General features: G+C 33.9%; 1 pseudogene; it reads left to right on the top strand.

Annotated features, from left to right (window-relative positions):
* The first annotated feature begins 10975 nt into the window (after positions 1–10975).
* On the top strand, positions 10976–11803 carry LOC122010941 (annotated as a pseudogene).
* The last annotated feature ends 2878 nt before the right edge of the window (positions 11804–14681 follow it).

The raw sequence follows: 14681 nt of genomic DNA, 5'->3' as shown, positions 1-14681 counted from the left end.
AATAAAGTTTACTAACATGATAATTAAGCAACAAAACATGATTGAAGCATAACTTACTTGATGAACAATAATGCTAGACTCTGGAAGCATTTCTACTCAATATTAGTAGTTTCTAAATCGTCGTCGCTAGATTCTGTTAGTTCAACAAGATCCTTACTGCTGGATATCTCTCCATCATCTATCTCCTCGTAGATGATATTAACATCTAGAAGTAATTGTGATGTAGATTAGAGTTGTGAATTAACTGAATGTCTCTCTACTTCGTCATTATGAAATGCATCATGATTTTGAGCAGTGATGGCATTTGATCATATCTGTATTTATAATTTCTAAATTGATAGTGAATTGCCCAACGAAAGTGATCAACGATCACGGGGCTTGGAGTATGAGTCATCAAAGGCTCCGAACCAAGTAATCAAAAGTGTTAGCGCTTGCTTTATTCTATCTTCTTTTCGGCTGCATTTTATTCGGTGTTTTGTGAAAACGTGAAAAAGTCAAAAGTGCTATTCACCCCCCTCTAGCACACATCGATCCTACACGTTCAAGTCATAGTAAATATTTTAACGCATTCCAACTTATTACTTAAGCACTTATTTTATAACTTACTACTTTATCAAATATATATTATGAAGTAAAATGTTAGATAAAATTAAAAGTGAGGCTAGCGTTTTCAAACCTACAAAGTCTAAACTCATATTTATTACCAAAGTTGATTATCATTTATTACTTCATAATTACTAATTGCTAAAGTAAACAGTTGCGAAGTGTATTACCTATTTTTACATAGTGATGGGTTTATATTCTGAGCATCATCAAAATTTCTAGGACACTTGCGATGTCTAATTTTAACATTATCAACAAAATAATAGGAGAAGAAGGAAGGTGCTTCCTTAACCAGATAAGCATTACATATTGACCCTTTAACTCTTACTTTGTTACGAACATTATTCTTTAATTTTTCCAAACACCATTCAAATGGATGCATCCATCTGTACTACACAGGACCAGCTATTCATGCCTTATATGGTAAATGTACTGGTAGATGTTCCATTGAATCAAAAAAATTAGGTGAAAATATGCACTCCAACTTACAAAGTATCAGAGGAATGCTTGTTTCTAGCTGAAGCATATCGACCGTCATAATACACCTCGCTTTCAAATTTTTGAAAAATAGACTCAATTCCGTAAGTGCTTGCCAAACATTATTGGGAAGTAAATCATAAAAAACTATTAGAATAAGTCTTTGCATGAACAAGTGACAATCATGACTCTTCATGCCAAACATCTTTAACTTGTTCATATCAACCCATTGAGCAATATTCGAAGCATATCCATTTGGGAATTTAATTTCTTTTAACCAACTACATAAGCTTGTTTACTATCTTTGTCTAATGTATAACAAGCTTTTAGAAATTTATTGGTTATTTCATTCCGATGCAACTCTGATCTATTGACTAGTTCTTTTAATTCCTTACATAATTTTACAGTGTCCTTAGTTCTTCCAGGCACATTCATCACAGTGCTGAAGATATTATCAAAGAAATTTTTCTCAACATGTATCATATCTATATTATGTCGAATGAGTAGATACTTCCAATAAGGCAGTTCCCAAAAAATGCTCCTTTTCTTCCAACTACACTTGCACATCCGAATAAGATATTTATTTATCTCATCAGAATTAGATTGAGATACAGGAAGAAATCCATAACTATCTATTTGTTCAATGATTACTTCACCTAAAGCATCGACTGTTGGGGGAGGTTTTCTGACTACAATATTCTTTAGAAAATTTTTCTTATTTAGCCTAAAAGAATAATCAACTGGTAAAGATTTATGGTGATTATCAAACCAAGATACCTTCCCACTACAAGGTAATAAAAATATATCAGACTCAGTCATGCAATGTGGGCATACTAATTTACTAGCCGTGCTTCATTCCGACAACATTGACTATGTTGGAAAATCACTGATCTTCCATAATAAGACAACATGCAATGTAAAATTAGTTTTACTTGCAACATCATAAGTCACTGACCCTACATTCCATAATCCATTCAGCTCGACAATCAGATGTTGTAAAAAAATATCTATCTTATATTTGGAATTGGTTGGACCAGGAATAAGCACAGTAAGGAACATAAATTCATCTTTCATGCACATCCATGACGATAAATTGTACAATATTAATTTGACTAGCCAAGATGAATATTACTATCTCGACTGACCAAATGGTTGAAATTCATCTGTAGAAAGTCCCAATCTCACATTACATGATTCCATTGCAAAGGAGGAAAATACAATATCAAGATGTTTCCATGTAGGAGAATCACAAGCATGACACATTATACCTCCTTCGTGCTCGTGCTCGTGCTCGTGCTCATGCTCATGATGTCACATTATGTGGTAAGTTATAGCGGCAGATGCATACAAGCGTTGAAGTCTAGTAGTTAACGGAAAATAATACATCACTTTCCAAGCAATATTTTTATTTTTCTTCCCTGGTATGCAAGTACGATACTTAAAACAAGGGTGAGTATAGATTTTGCATTCATTCAGATCGCTGTCTTCATTCCAAAATATCATGCAGTAGTTTATACAACAATTAATCTTCTTGACATGTAAACCAAAACCTCTGATTAATTTCTTTATTTCATAAAAGCTATCAGTTATTATGTTATCAATAGGGAACAACTCTGATATCAATTGACAGATGCCATCATAATATCTTTCAGAAAAATGATGTTCTTCTTTCATATTCAATAACCTTGCATTAGTTGATTGTAACGACCCGGCCCCTCGGCCCCTTGGGCGGCCCAACTGGCGACCCCTTATGTCATCGACCGACGACCCTCGGTCGTGCCATTACTCACTACGTCTTCCCACCCCTGCCCAGTGAATTTTTGCCTTCCCCAGGTTTCAAACTCTAGACCTCCAGGTTAAGTACTAGAGTTTATGAATCCTGGTAGCCAAGTGAGAGCCGCCAGTGGATTTTTTCCTTCCCCAGGATTCGAACTCTAGACATCCAGGCTAAGTACTAGAGTTTATGAATCCTGGTAGCCAAGTGAGCGGCGCTCACTTGGCTACCAGGATTCATAAACTCTAGTACTTAGCTTGGAGGTCTAGAGTTCGAATTCTGGGGAAGGCAAAAATCCACTGGCTAGGGGTGGGAAGACCTAGTGAGGAATGACACGGCCGAGGGTCGTCGGTCGACGACATAAAGGGTCGCCAGTTGGGCCGCCCAAGGGACCGCCAAGGGGCCACCAAATGGGCCGCAAGTTGGGCCGCCCAAGGGCCCAAGGGGTCGGGTCGTTACATTGAAAGTCGAGAATGACCAGAAGGAATATCTTCCCACACTTCTCTTTCACTAGCCTTTAACATTTCATATAGTTGTTGATATTCAGGTGTTGATATTTCATCTACATTGGAACAATCAATTGCATTGGAATATTCAGGTGTTGGTATTTCATCTATATTGGAATAATCAACTGCAACGACCGACTAGATGCGAGCAAACCATTACAGTAGCCAGTTGGCCACGAGCAGGCTTGCAGTGGTTGACCGCAAGGGACTGAGATCGGCTCGCGTGAGCGTGAAACTTTATAGGAAGAGATGACGGAGGAGGAGAGGAGCATACTCTGAGTCGCCAGTTACCGATCACTGAGAATGGGAGAGGAGAGGGCTTGCTGATCGCCGAGAATGTGAGAGAGGTTCATGGGAATAGGAGAGCATTTTGCATGCCGAGAGAGGTTCACGAGGAGAGGAGAGGAGTTTACATGCCTTAACTTCTATTTGAGTTTTCTGACAGAATTTGCATTCAGTCAGTAATTATGGACAGAATTTGCATTCAGTCGGTAATTACCGACTGAATGCCAATTTCAGTTGGTAATTTTCAATGGAATTTAAATTCCACTGAAAAACCCCAAAAGCCCGAAACCCCAAACACACAAACGTCGAAACCACACCCATGTTTAAGATTTACTGACTGAATTAATTCAGTCGATAATTACCGACTGAAATAAGAATTCAGCCGGTGATTACAGACTGAAATTAATATTCAGTCGGGAAATGCCGACTGAATTAAATTCAGTCGCTAATTACCGACTAAAATAATTTTAGTCGGTTAATTACCGACTAAATTAAATTCAGTCGGGGATTCCGTCATTATTCGCATAATTTTTTGTAGTGTCACGAGCTAGGCCACCACTAGATTAGGCGACCGTGACCTTGGGTGGTTGTGAACTTGGCCAATCAATAGTTAATTGGCCTTGAGCTTGCATAATGTGATGCAACAAGATTTTTTTTATATTTTTGTTTCATAATTAGGTCCAAGAGAATAAGTGTTATATTCAAAGAATTTCATGTCATGTGATTGATGCTAATTTTTATTTTTTTTGTTATTTTTATGTATACTATATTTTTAGAGTACTTATATCCTGCTTTCTTCTATTTTAGTGGTACTGTTTCTTTTGAGGTTTAAACTTCATGTTTAGTTTAAGTTTGAGTGTTATTGATAGTATCATGTTTTAATGATTTAATTAAGTTATGTTATAACTATACACATATTTAGCATTACACATTTAATAAAGTTGTAAATTTATTTCTTTTTTGGTTATAATGTATATAAATAAAACTTGGATCCACCATAGGTCAGAAAATGAGTTTATTATCGATGAAGTTGAAGAGTTTGTCAACTATGCTAAGCATTATCTAAACTGTATGGATGACGATAAGTTACGTTGTCCGTGTAATCATTGCAAATATAGAAATACAACTTTTTATGATGAGGATACTATGTAAAAAAGGATTTATTTCAAATTATTACAACTGGTACTGTTACAGAAAATGTTATATGTTTGAGCCAATTGGACATTTTGGTGTGTCATCATCTGTCCTTATTGCTTAATAAGAATCATCATTTAATGACAAAACAATGTGATCAATGGTTTATGATATCATGAATGTGGTTGATCATAGAGATGTTGATGAAATACTGAGATCTAAAGTTTAGAAACTATATAATATGTTAAAAGCTAGTGAAAGAGAAATGTGGGAAGACATTCCTTCTGATCATTCACAACTATCAACTATTACAAGGCTATTGAATATCAAGGCAAAACATTATTTCTCAAAACAATATTACGATAACATTTGTCAATTGATGTCAAAGTTGCTCCATGCTAATAACATAATAACTTATAACTTCTATAGTACAAAGAAATTGGCTAGGGATTTGAATTTGTCTGTGAAAAAGATTGATTGTTGTATAAATAACTGCATGATCTTTTGAACTGAGAACAGTAAACTGATTGAATGCAGAATATATAATCACCCTCATTATAAGTAGTGTAGTCACATACTAGGGAAGAAGAACAAAAAGTTACCATGGAAAGTTATGCATTACTTCCCGTTAACTGATAGACTGCAATGTTTGTATATATCTGCCACAATAGCAAGTCACATGAGGTGATATCCTGAGCATGTACATGAAGGAGATATAATGTGTCATTTCTCTAACTAACCTACATGGAAACATCTTGATACAACATTTTCCTTCTTTGCAATGGAACCATGAAATATAAGATTAGGATTTTTAGTAGATGAATTTCAATCATTTGGTTAATCTGAACAACAATATTCATCTTGACAATCATATTAACATCATATAACTTGCCGACATAGATATACATAAAAGACGAATTCATGTTTCTTACTGTGCTTATTTCATATCCAAAGAATCCGAAAGAGAAGATAGATATTTTTTTTGCAACCTCTAATTGTCGAGCTAAATAAATTATAGAATGTTGGGTTAGAGACTTATGATATTACAAGTAAAACTTTACCTTACATGCTGCTTTATTATGGAGGATTAGTGATTTTTCATCATACTCAATGTTGTCAGGATGGAGCATCGCTGGTAAATATTGATGCCCACATTGCTTGAAAGAGTCTAATACAATTTCATTACCTTGTAGTGGGAAGATATCTTGGTTTGATAATCATCATAAATTTTTACTAGTTGAGTACCCTTTTAGGTGAAATAAGAAAGGTTTCATAAAGTATAAAATGATCAAAAAAACTTTTGCTTCAATTTAGTCAGGTGATGAAATCATTGAGGAAATAGAAAACTATAGATTTTTACAAGTAACTTAGATTGTTATGATAAATTAAATAAATACATTGTTAAGATGTGCAAGTGTACTTAGAAGAAAAAAATATATTTTGGGAGTTGTCATATTGAAAGTATCTATTTATTCGACATAATTTAGATGTGATATATGTGAAGAAGAATTTTTTCGATAATATTTTCAATACTGTAATGAATGTTATGGGCAAAACTAAAGACATAGTAAAATCACATGAGAAATTGAAATAATTAGTTAATAGACCTGAGTTGTATTAGAATGAAACAACTGGTAAATTTTCAAAAATTTATTATACATTGGACAAAAAAAAGTAAGCATATATTGTGTTGTGTAATTAGTTGAAAGAAGTCAAATTCTCTGATGGGTATACCTTGAATATGACTTGATGCTCAGATATGAATAAATTAAAAATGTTTGGAATGAAAAATCATGACTATCATGTGTTCATACAAAGACTTATTCCAATCACCTTCCATGATCTATTTCCTAATAATGTTTGGTGAGCACTTATATAATTGAGTCTTTTTTTTTTCAAAAATTTGACATCGAGGGTTATTATGACAAAGGAAATTGTTTGGCTCAAAACAAAAATACCTCTTATACTTTGTAAACTTGAGTGCATATTCCTACCTAGTTTTTTTTATTGAATAGAATATCTACCAGTTTATTTATGTTACAAGACACAACTAGTTGGTCCTGTGTAGTACACATGAATATATCCATTGCTAGTTTTTGAGGAGATTAAAAAATAATGCTCATAACAAAGCAAGAGTTGATGGATCAATATGTAATTCTTATATGGTAGAAGAAACATCTTCTGCCTTTTCATTTTATTTTGCTAGTAATGTGAAAACTAGACATCATAAGTGTTATCAAAATTTTGATGATGCTCAATTGATAGACCCAGAGATGATTTCTATTTTCAAGTTTCCTAGTAAAATAATGGGTGCATCTATTAGTAGATGGTTAAATCCAAAAGAATACTATGCAGTAAAATATACATACTCCTAAACTATGACAAGGTCAAACTCTACTTAAAGTGAGTTAACTTTTATTTGAAATATTTATCCCGTTATGTTTGTTTGTCATACCATATGTTTTAAAATTATCTTCCTTGATATTTTGTATAAATAACAACTACATCTAGAAAATCTATCAATAGGTACAAGTGAGGCTGAGAAAAAGATAGAGACGAAATTTGCAATTTGGTTTGAAATCTATGTAAGTTAGAGAATATTTTTTTCTGGTGTATGTTATAATCAATTTATATCATAACCACTTTTTTAAGTAAATGACCATATAATTCAAATATGCAAGATGAAAAGATAAAGAATATTGTATCAAGACATCTTCATAACATAGGAGTCTTTTTTAGTTATTATGTGAATGACTTCAAATTTCACGTGGCACAACGTGATTCACATACAATGACCTCTAATTCAGGTATTTGTGTAAAATGATCTACCACAAGCACTGATAATGAATTTGATTACTATGACAGACTTGACGAAATCATTGAAGTCAAATATCCTGCTTGACCCATAAAAAGGTATGTGTTATTTAAATGTTCATGGTATGATCCAACTCCAAGAATAAATACTAGAATACATGCAAACTACAATTTAGTTGAAGTTCATACAAATAAAAGTTCAACAAGTTTAAACCTTTCATTTTTACAATACAAGTTAGGTAAATTTTCTATCTTGAATACCCGACAAAAAGAAGGAGATCTAGTGAATGACTATCAGTTTGTCAAATCAAGTCTCACTCAAACATAGAAATGCGGAAATCCATCACGACCCAAAAGCATGATGTATTTTAGAATGAGGAAGTGGAGATATATTCAGTTGATTCTGAAATTCAATCCATATCTCAATTACTTATAGATGTAAATATCACTTACGAAGAAATTGATGTTGGATAGATGTCCAACGTAAAGAGCTTGATGATCTAATAGAGTTTAGCGATAAAGAAATAGAAACTGTTAATATTAATGATTCAAATTGTTATGATGATTAAATGTTAGAGTTGAAAACTGTTATTGTTATGAATATATTTGCTTTTTACATATTGGGTTGTGTATGCATTATAATGTTATTTTGTAGATATAATCATGTCAGTTAATGCACTAGTATATAGTGGTCAGATTGTATTAATGATTGTTGGGGTGGTATGCATTGATGTTATTAGTAATTCAAATTCATCTCTTCTTTTATATTGAAAAATAACTAATTTTTTCATGTAGTTCTATTCCCAATGGTCATAGTATTGGTGTGCATCTCAAAAAAAATTTAAAGAACGACAATGCACTTCTGGATCTACATGGAAGCATGTAGATCAAGATATGAAAGATTTTTATTTTCATAAATTTTTGTTAAGTAATGTGAATAATATTGATACTGAACAATATTCTTTGATATTAATATTTTTGACATTGCCGTAAAAACAATATACCTGCGATCTAGAGCATGAGGTAGAATTCAAAACAACATGGAACAATTTTATTCATAACAACATATAATAATTATTGTCATAAGTTGTACAAGGACTTGATGTACAAGTGGAGAAGAAAGGGAACAAAGTCATCATATGTACCAAAAGAGATTTGGGATGCTTGGCAGAACATTTGTGCTGTAGAAAAATGATAGTGAAATTTAGCGACGGCTCAAAGCAATAGAAATGTTGAGGTCGGTGGCTCGAGCATGAGATCATCAAAGTATATGGCTAGATTATGATTTATTGTAGAGCATGCAATAGACTTGGTGATTTTACAATAACGTTATTTAAAATTTTTAAAATTGGTAATAAACTTATTTTAATTTTTTAAATATTTTTTCTTTGCGAGAAAATACTTTACACAAGTATCGACCGATACTTGTTGTGATATATTTCACAAAAACCCATAAGAAAAAAGATGATACATTTGTGGATAAGAGATCAAAAGCCATAGATGTAAAAATAGAAACTTTATTATCACCCATATTTAAAATTTACTAGCTTTATTAATTGTTTATTAGATAATCCTAATAATTATTTTAACAGGATCGAGTTGTATAAACATCTCAGCTTGTTGTAGAGGGAGGAGACTTACATATAAATGAAATATATTATGATCTTGTTGATGGTAATAAAAAGAATGCCCTCTATGGCCTTGGCTCCCATATAGGGGGTGTATATGATCGTGTGATGACTCCTAGGGCTAGGGTCGACCTAGTTCTTCATCCATTGATGTGCACAAGTTACTGCTAGAAAATCAAACATTGAGAGATTGAGTCACAACATTATAGCAATCAGAGAAGTTGATAGATAATCGGGTCAAGATGGCAGTAGAGCAGTCAAAGCGGTCGATAGATGATTGGGTCAGGACTGTAGTTGAGAAGTTGGATCAGTCGATGGATGATTGGGTCAAGATGGCAATTGACCGACAAATATGAGAGTTCTTTGATCACTATTTATTAATAAGTCTTTCTGTTTTTCCGACGTTGCATGATTTCGATTCATAAAAGACTCAAGACCTAAATCTTTCTGATAAGTAGAAATTTTTAGGTGTGTTAACCTTCAATTTTTTTAAAGCATGTTAAATTTATGTTATTGATTTAGTTTATATATTTTCTTATAAATATTTTAACTTTGTGAATAACATTAGCTTTATTGTTTGCGTATTCTACTTGATACCGATGGAATGATGAAACCATTTTATTTTTGAGCATGATGAGATGTTTGTCATTGACATTTGGATATGGTTACTTGATATCGGATTGAATGATGAAATTATTTTATTTTTGAGCATGATAAGATATTTGTCATAGACATTTGGATATGGTTTGTATCGTAGATATGATTTGAAGTTGAAGTTTGGATATGATTTGTAGCATCGAATATTTTTGTATATTGTTTGTGATATGTTTAGGACTGTGATACGGATATTGTTTATGATATTGATTGTGAATGGTTTATGATATTGGTTAATTGTATTTTTTTTATTTAAATAAGGTTAAAATAAGGAAATAGAGAGGGTTTCTGTGAAATTTATAGAAAAATTAACGACGGAAATTTTAGTTTCCGTTGCTAATTTTTTTTTAAAAAAAATCGCCACTAAAATGAATTATAATTAGATCCCTATTTTAGCGACTGAAATTATATTTTAGCCACTATTTTGTTTTGATTAAAATTATATTTTCGTCTCTATTTTATGGACAGGAAAAATTCTATTTAAAAATTTAAGGTCAAAAATTAATTTCAATCGTTATTTTTTATTATAGAAAAATCATCTATCACTAAAATTTAGTGATCAAAATTATATTTCGATTGTTAAATTATATTTAGATCACTAAATTAGCAATCGAAGTAAGATTTCAGTCGCTAAATCATATTGTGGCGGTAAAATTTACGACCTTATTTTTACGTCACAAATCAATCACTAAATGTAGTTACTTTTGTTGGGGTAGATTTAGACTCAATTAAAGGATGGTAAAATGACAAGTGTTTCTACCACAAATCTAGTTTTTAAAAAATATAAAAAAAAACTCAAGAACAAGTTGCTAAAATATCTCAAACTTTCTAGATATTGATTGGTTGTCTAACTTAAAAAAAATGTTTGAAGAGAAGCCTAACAAATGATATTTCACTTTAACCCATATTTTACTAAATCCTAATGGTTATCTAAATTCATAGCGCACCTTAGAAATTTATTTTGGGGGAATAAATAAAAAGGTAATTAAATGAAAAGGGAGAGGCAAAAAAGAGAAAGGACGGGAATTGTTCCTTCCTTTTCCGCCCCCTATATTTTATATATTATATTTACCGTAAAGCTCCCTTTGTCACCGAGCTTACGGCCACACTCGCTCCACCTACTTCTTTTGCGCCATAACCGCAAGGCAATGCCTCCGGCGATGGCAATTCTGCAGTTGAACTCCGGCCTCCCCCCAGCTGCGGAGGCTCCCGTTCCGCTCTCGCTAGACTCCGATCTAGCGGTCATCCTGGCGGCCCTACTTTGCGCCCTTATCTGCGTCGTTGGCCTCGCGCTGGTAGCTCGCTGCGCGTGGCTCCGGCGCTTAGCAGCCGGGCCCCCTCCTGTGCCGCCAATCAAGGGTCTCAATAAGAAAGCCCTTCGGGCGCTGCCCAAAGTGTCGTACGGCGCCGAGGCGGCCGCTGGTGGGCTCCTCTTGGAATGCCCCATCTGCCTCGCCGAGTTCGTCAAGGGTGACGACATTCGCCTCCGCAGTGCGGGCATGGGTTTCACGTAAACTGCGCCGACACATGGCTCTCGGCGCACTCGAGCTGCCCCTCCTGCCGTCGTGTGCTAGTCGTTGCCACCTTCCCGCCCTCACGGTGCCAGAGGTTCCGGGAGATGTCGGGGAATGGGGCTGCTTTGCCATCTGCAGTGGCATTGGAGGAAGTTGCCAAGGCTAGAGAGGACCGCCGCCACAATAGGTCGTTCCTCCCCTGAGCCTTCTTCTTCTTCTCCCTCTCCCTGTAGCTTGCCAAATCAACTGCTTCCCTTATTTTGTTTATATTTAGCTCAGAATTCCATGGGTGTATAATATGATTTACTGGTTTTTAATTCCACTCATTGTCCTGAGAATAAGATCTGCCAACTTGTTCATACTATTTTGTTCCATTAAATTTAATGGAGACAAAAGGTTTGCTCTTTGAGTGAAATCAATGGATCATATGCACTGAAAATAATATCATATGGTATCATACATTAATTGCTTTTAGGCAAGTTGGTAAAGAAAGCTGAATCATGTGAAATGGTTAATTAGCTTTACCTTGGTCAAGCTATTTGCATGCTTATTCCATTTCATTCCCACTACATAAAGTGGTTAGTGATGACAGACTTTAGTGGATATTTCAGAATCAGATTCTAACAGGGGAGAGTTTTTGCTATGGCACTTGTATAAGCAAATCATGAGTTAATAGTTAGGCAGTAATCATCCTTTTTATTGAGATCCTCGAGGGGTATCATTTTATGTATTTTTTTGTTTTTATAAAAAAGGTTTTCACTTCGGCCTATCCGTCTCTCCTATATATAAAATAATATAATTATCCTCAAATATATTATTTGATATTATTAGTTTCTGTTATACGCATTAAATTCTAAATCGGTTGATCAATTATATGAATGATAAATCTACGTTATAATAATTGTGAAACTGTAACTGTTACAATATAACTAAATCTGTTAAAAAATATTCACATTATAATAACTACTGTTTCGTAACGGTTATAACATAAATTCAACTTGTACACCAAACATTCACATTGTAGTAGCTACAAAACTATAGCTGCTACAACATAGACTATTTTGTTCAACAACATTCACGTTTTGTAATTTCTATAATGCGCCTGATCAATTCAAGATTTAATGTGTGTGATAGTAGATATAATTTAAATTATACTTAAGGAGAACTGTGTTATTTTACAATAGGATATGACGTATCCAATCAATTAAAGATTTAATATGTGTGATATGAGATAATAATATCGAATAATATACTCGAGGATAACTATATCATTTTATCGGGACTAGTGTGGTGGGGTGGGATGGGGAGTCTATTTGATAAAAGAAAAAAACAAATTCAAAAAGAGAGGCTCGTATGATAATTTCAAACAAATAAGAATGTTTTTTTTACTCTAAATAGTTTTGTTGGCAATTTGGTTGCTGTCATGGATCAGATCAAAGTGTTCAAGCTTACTGCTGGGACAATCGACTACGAAATTGGATGAATCCTCGGGCTATATTGCATTCAGCAGTATCGCTGTGAACTGTGACACAACTTTCCGCTGTGATCCACATTGAAGCCATCCCTTCCTTTTCCGTACACCTCGGTTATGACCATCTCTATCTTGATATCACTCTCCTTTGGTGTTGGTGTCCTGTCTGGAAAGCAAAAGTTAAGATGATTTATTTAAGATTGCTGTTAGGCCATGGTGGGCTCTAGGTAATCAAGCTTTAGAGCAAAGATTTCACGTTCTGAAAGCTCAGAGAGTGAGAGTCCAATCTTCTGGCACCATTTATTTAGAAATTGAAAGCGAAAAAAGGCTGACAAGGAAAGAAGTGCAGTCCAATCAAAGAAGTGCATTCTCAACTAGGCTAGTTCTCTTTAACACTCAGATCCTTCTTTGGCCGTTTATCACTTTACATAACCTAAATTCCAGACTTATATGTCGTCGCTTCTCTAGCGTCAAATTCAATCTGATCGATATAGAATTAATTTTATTTTTTTTGTTTATTCTAATTTCACCTTGATCGAGATGGCTTCCACTTTGATTACATTGTTTTTCTTAGATTCGACGTACGACTTTAAATTAGCAACCATGTAATTATCTATACAAGCTAAGTATTTGGAATCTCTGGCAATCCTTCTTTGGACTAGGTCAAAAACAAAGCATATGTTTGAGTGTGGCATGCTTGGGAGAAGGTTCGCTTTAAGCCTTCCACCAAATTTGAGAAGATTTGTCTCAAGTATTATATTCTAAGGTCATTTTTACAAAGATGATCTAATTTTAAGTATTATTCGACTCAAAGATCTTGCAAGTTATGCTCCTTTTGTTGTTTTGAAATTTACACTCCTTCAACATAGAATATGGATCTTCACTCCGTTAACTACTTTGTGCGAGATCCTTGAGCAATATCCTAAAGAGACTCTCCTAGTATCAAACCACCTGATACACTATATACAAACCACCTTATAGGCTTCCAACTCCTGCCCTACTCCTAGCTCCAAATTGCTAGAGAAGCTAGGTATTAGAACTTCAATTAAATCACAACTCACCAAAAGCCTCAATTGAACCTTTGAAGACTATTAATCCTACTCCAACTAAAGTGCTCTTGAACTTAAACAAATCACCCCCACATGGTACAGGATCGAAGAAAGCGGTTTCCACTGTTAAAATTCACTATAAGAAAAATGCTTATAGATAATAGTTTTCCATTGATGTCTATGACAAAATCGACCGATGTCTATAAAGGCGATATAAAAATTCTAACATTTTAGGCACCGATTTGTAATCGGTGCAGTATCACTTAATGACATCGATTTCTGAATTCATTATTAACCGGTGTAGTATCACTTAACGACACCGTTTTCAACAATAGTGTAAGACCGATGTAATATCTGTTAATAACACTAGTTTTGGCAATGATTTTTGACCGATGTAATATTAACGACACCGATTCCAACAACGATTTAAGACCAATGTAATATTAATTGATAACACCGGCTTCGACAACGATTTTCTACCGATGTAATATTAACAACACCGGTTTCAGCAGTGGTGGAAGACCGATGTAATATCAGATAATGACACCAATTTGAGTAACGATTAAAAATCGATGTAGTATTGGTTAACAACACCGATTTCAGAAGCGATGAAAAGCTAGTATTATCACTTAAAGACAACGTTTCAAAACCGATGTCATTGAAGCTAAAACTGTTGTAATAATACTTTTTTTTTCCTACTGTTTCTAAATTATGATTGAGCAAGAGTATAAAATTGATCTGATTCCCAATAATATAAAATTAAGTTAATATT

This window comes from Zingiber officinale, chromosome 1B (genome assembly GCF_018446385.1).
Source record: "Zingiber officinale cultivar Zhangliang chromosome 1B, Zo_v1.1, whole genome shotgun sequence".
Taxonomy (NCBI): domain Eukaryota; kingdom Viridiplantae; phylum Streptophyta; class Magnoliopsida; order Zingiberales; family Zingiberaceae; genus Zingiber; species Zingiber officinale.
The sequence above is the reverse complement of the archived record's forward strand: the minus strand, read 5'-3'. Positions and strand labels throughout refer to the sequence as shown.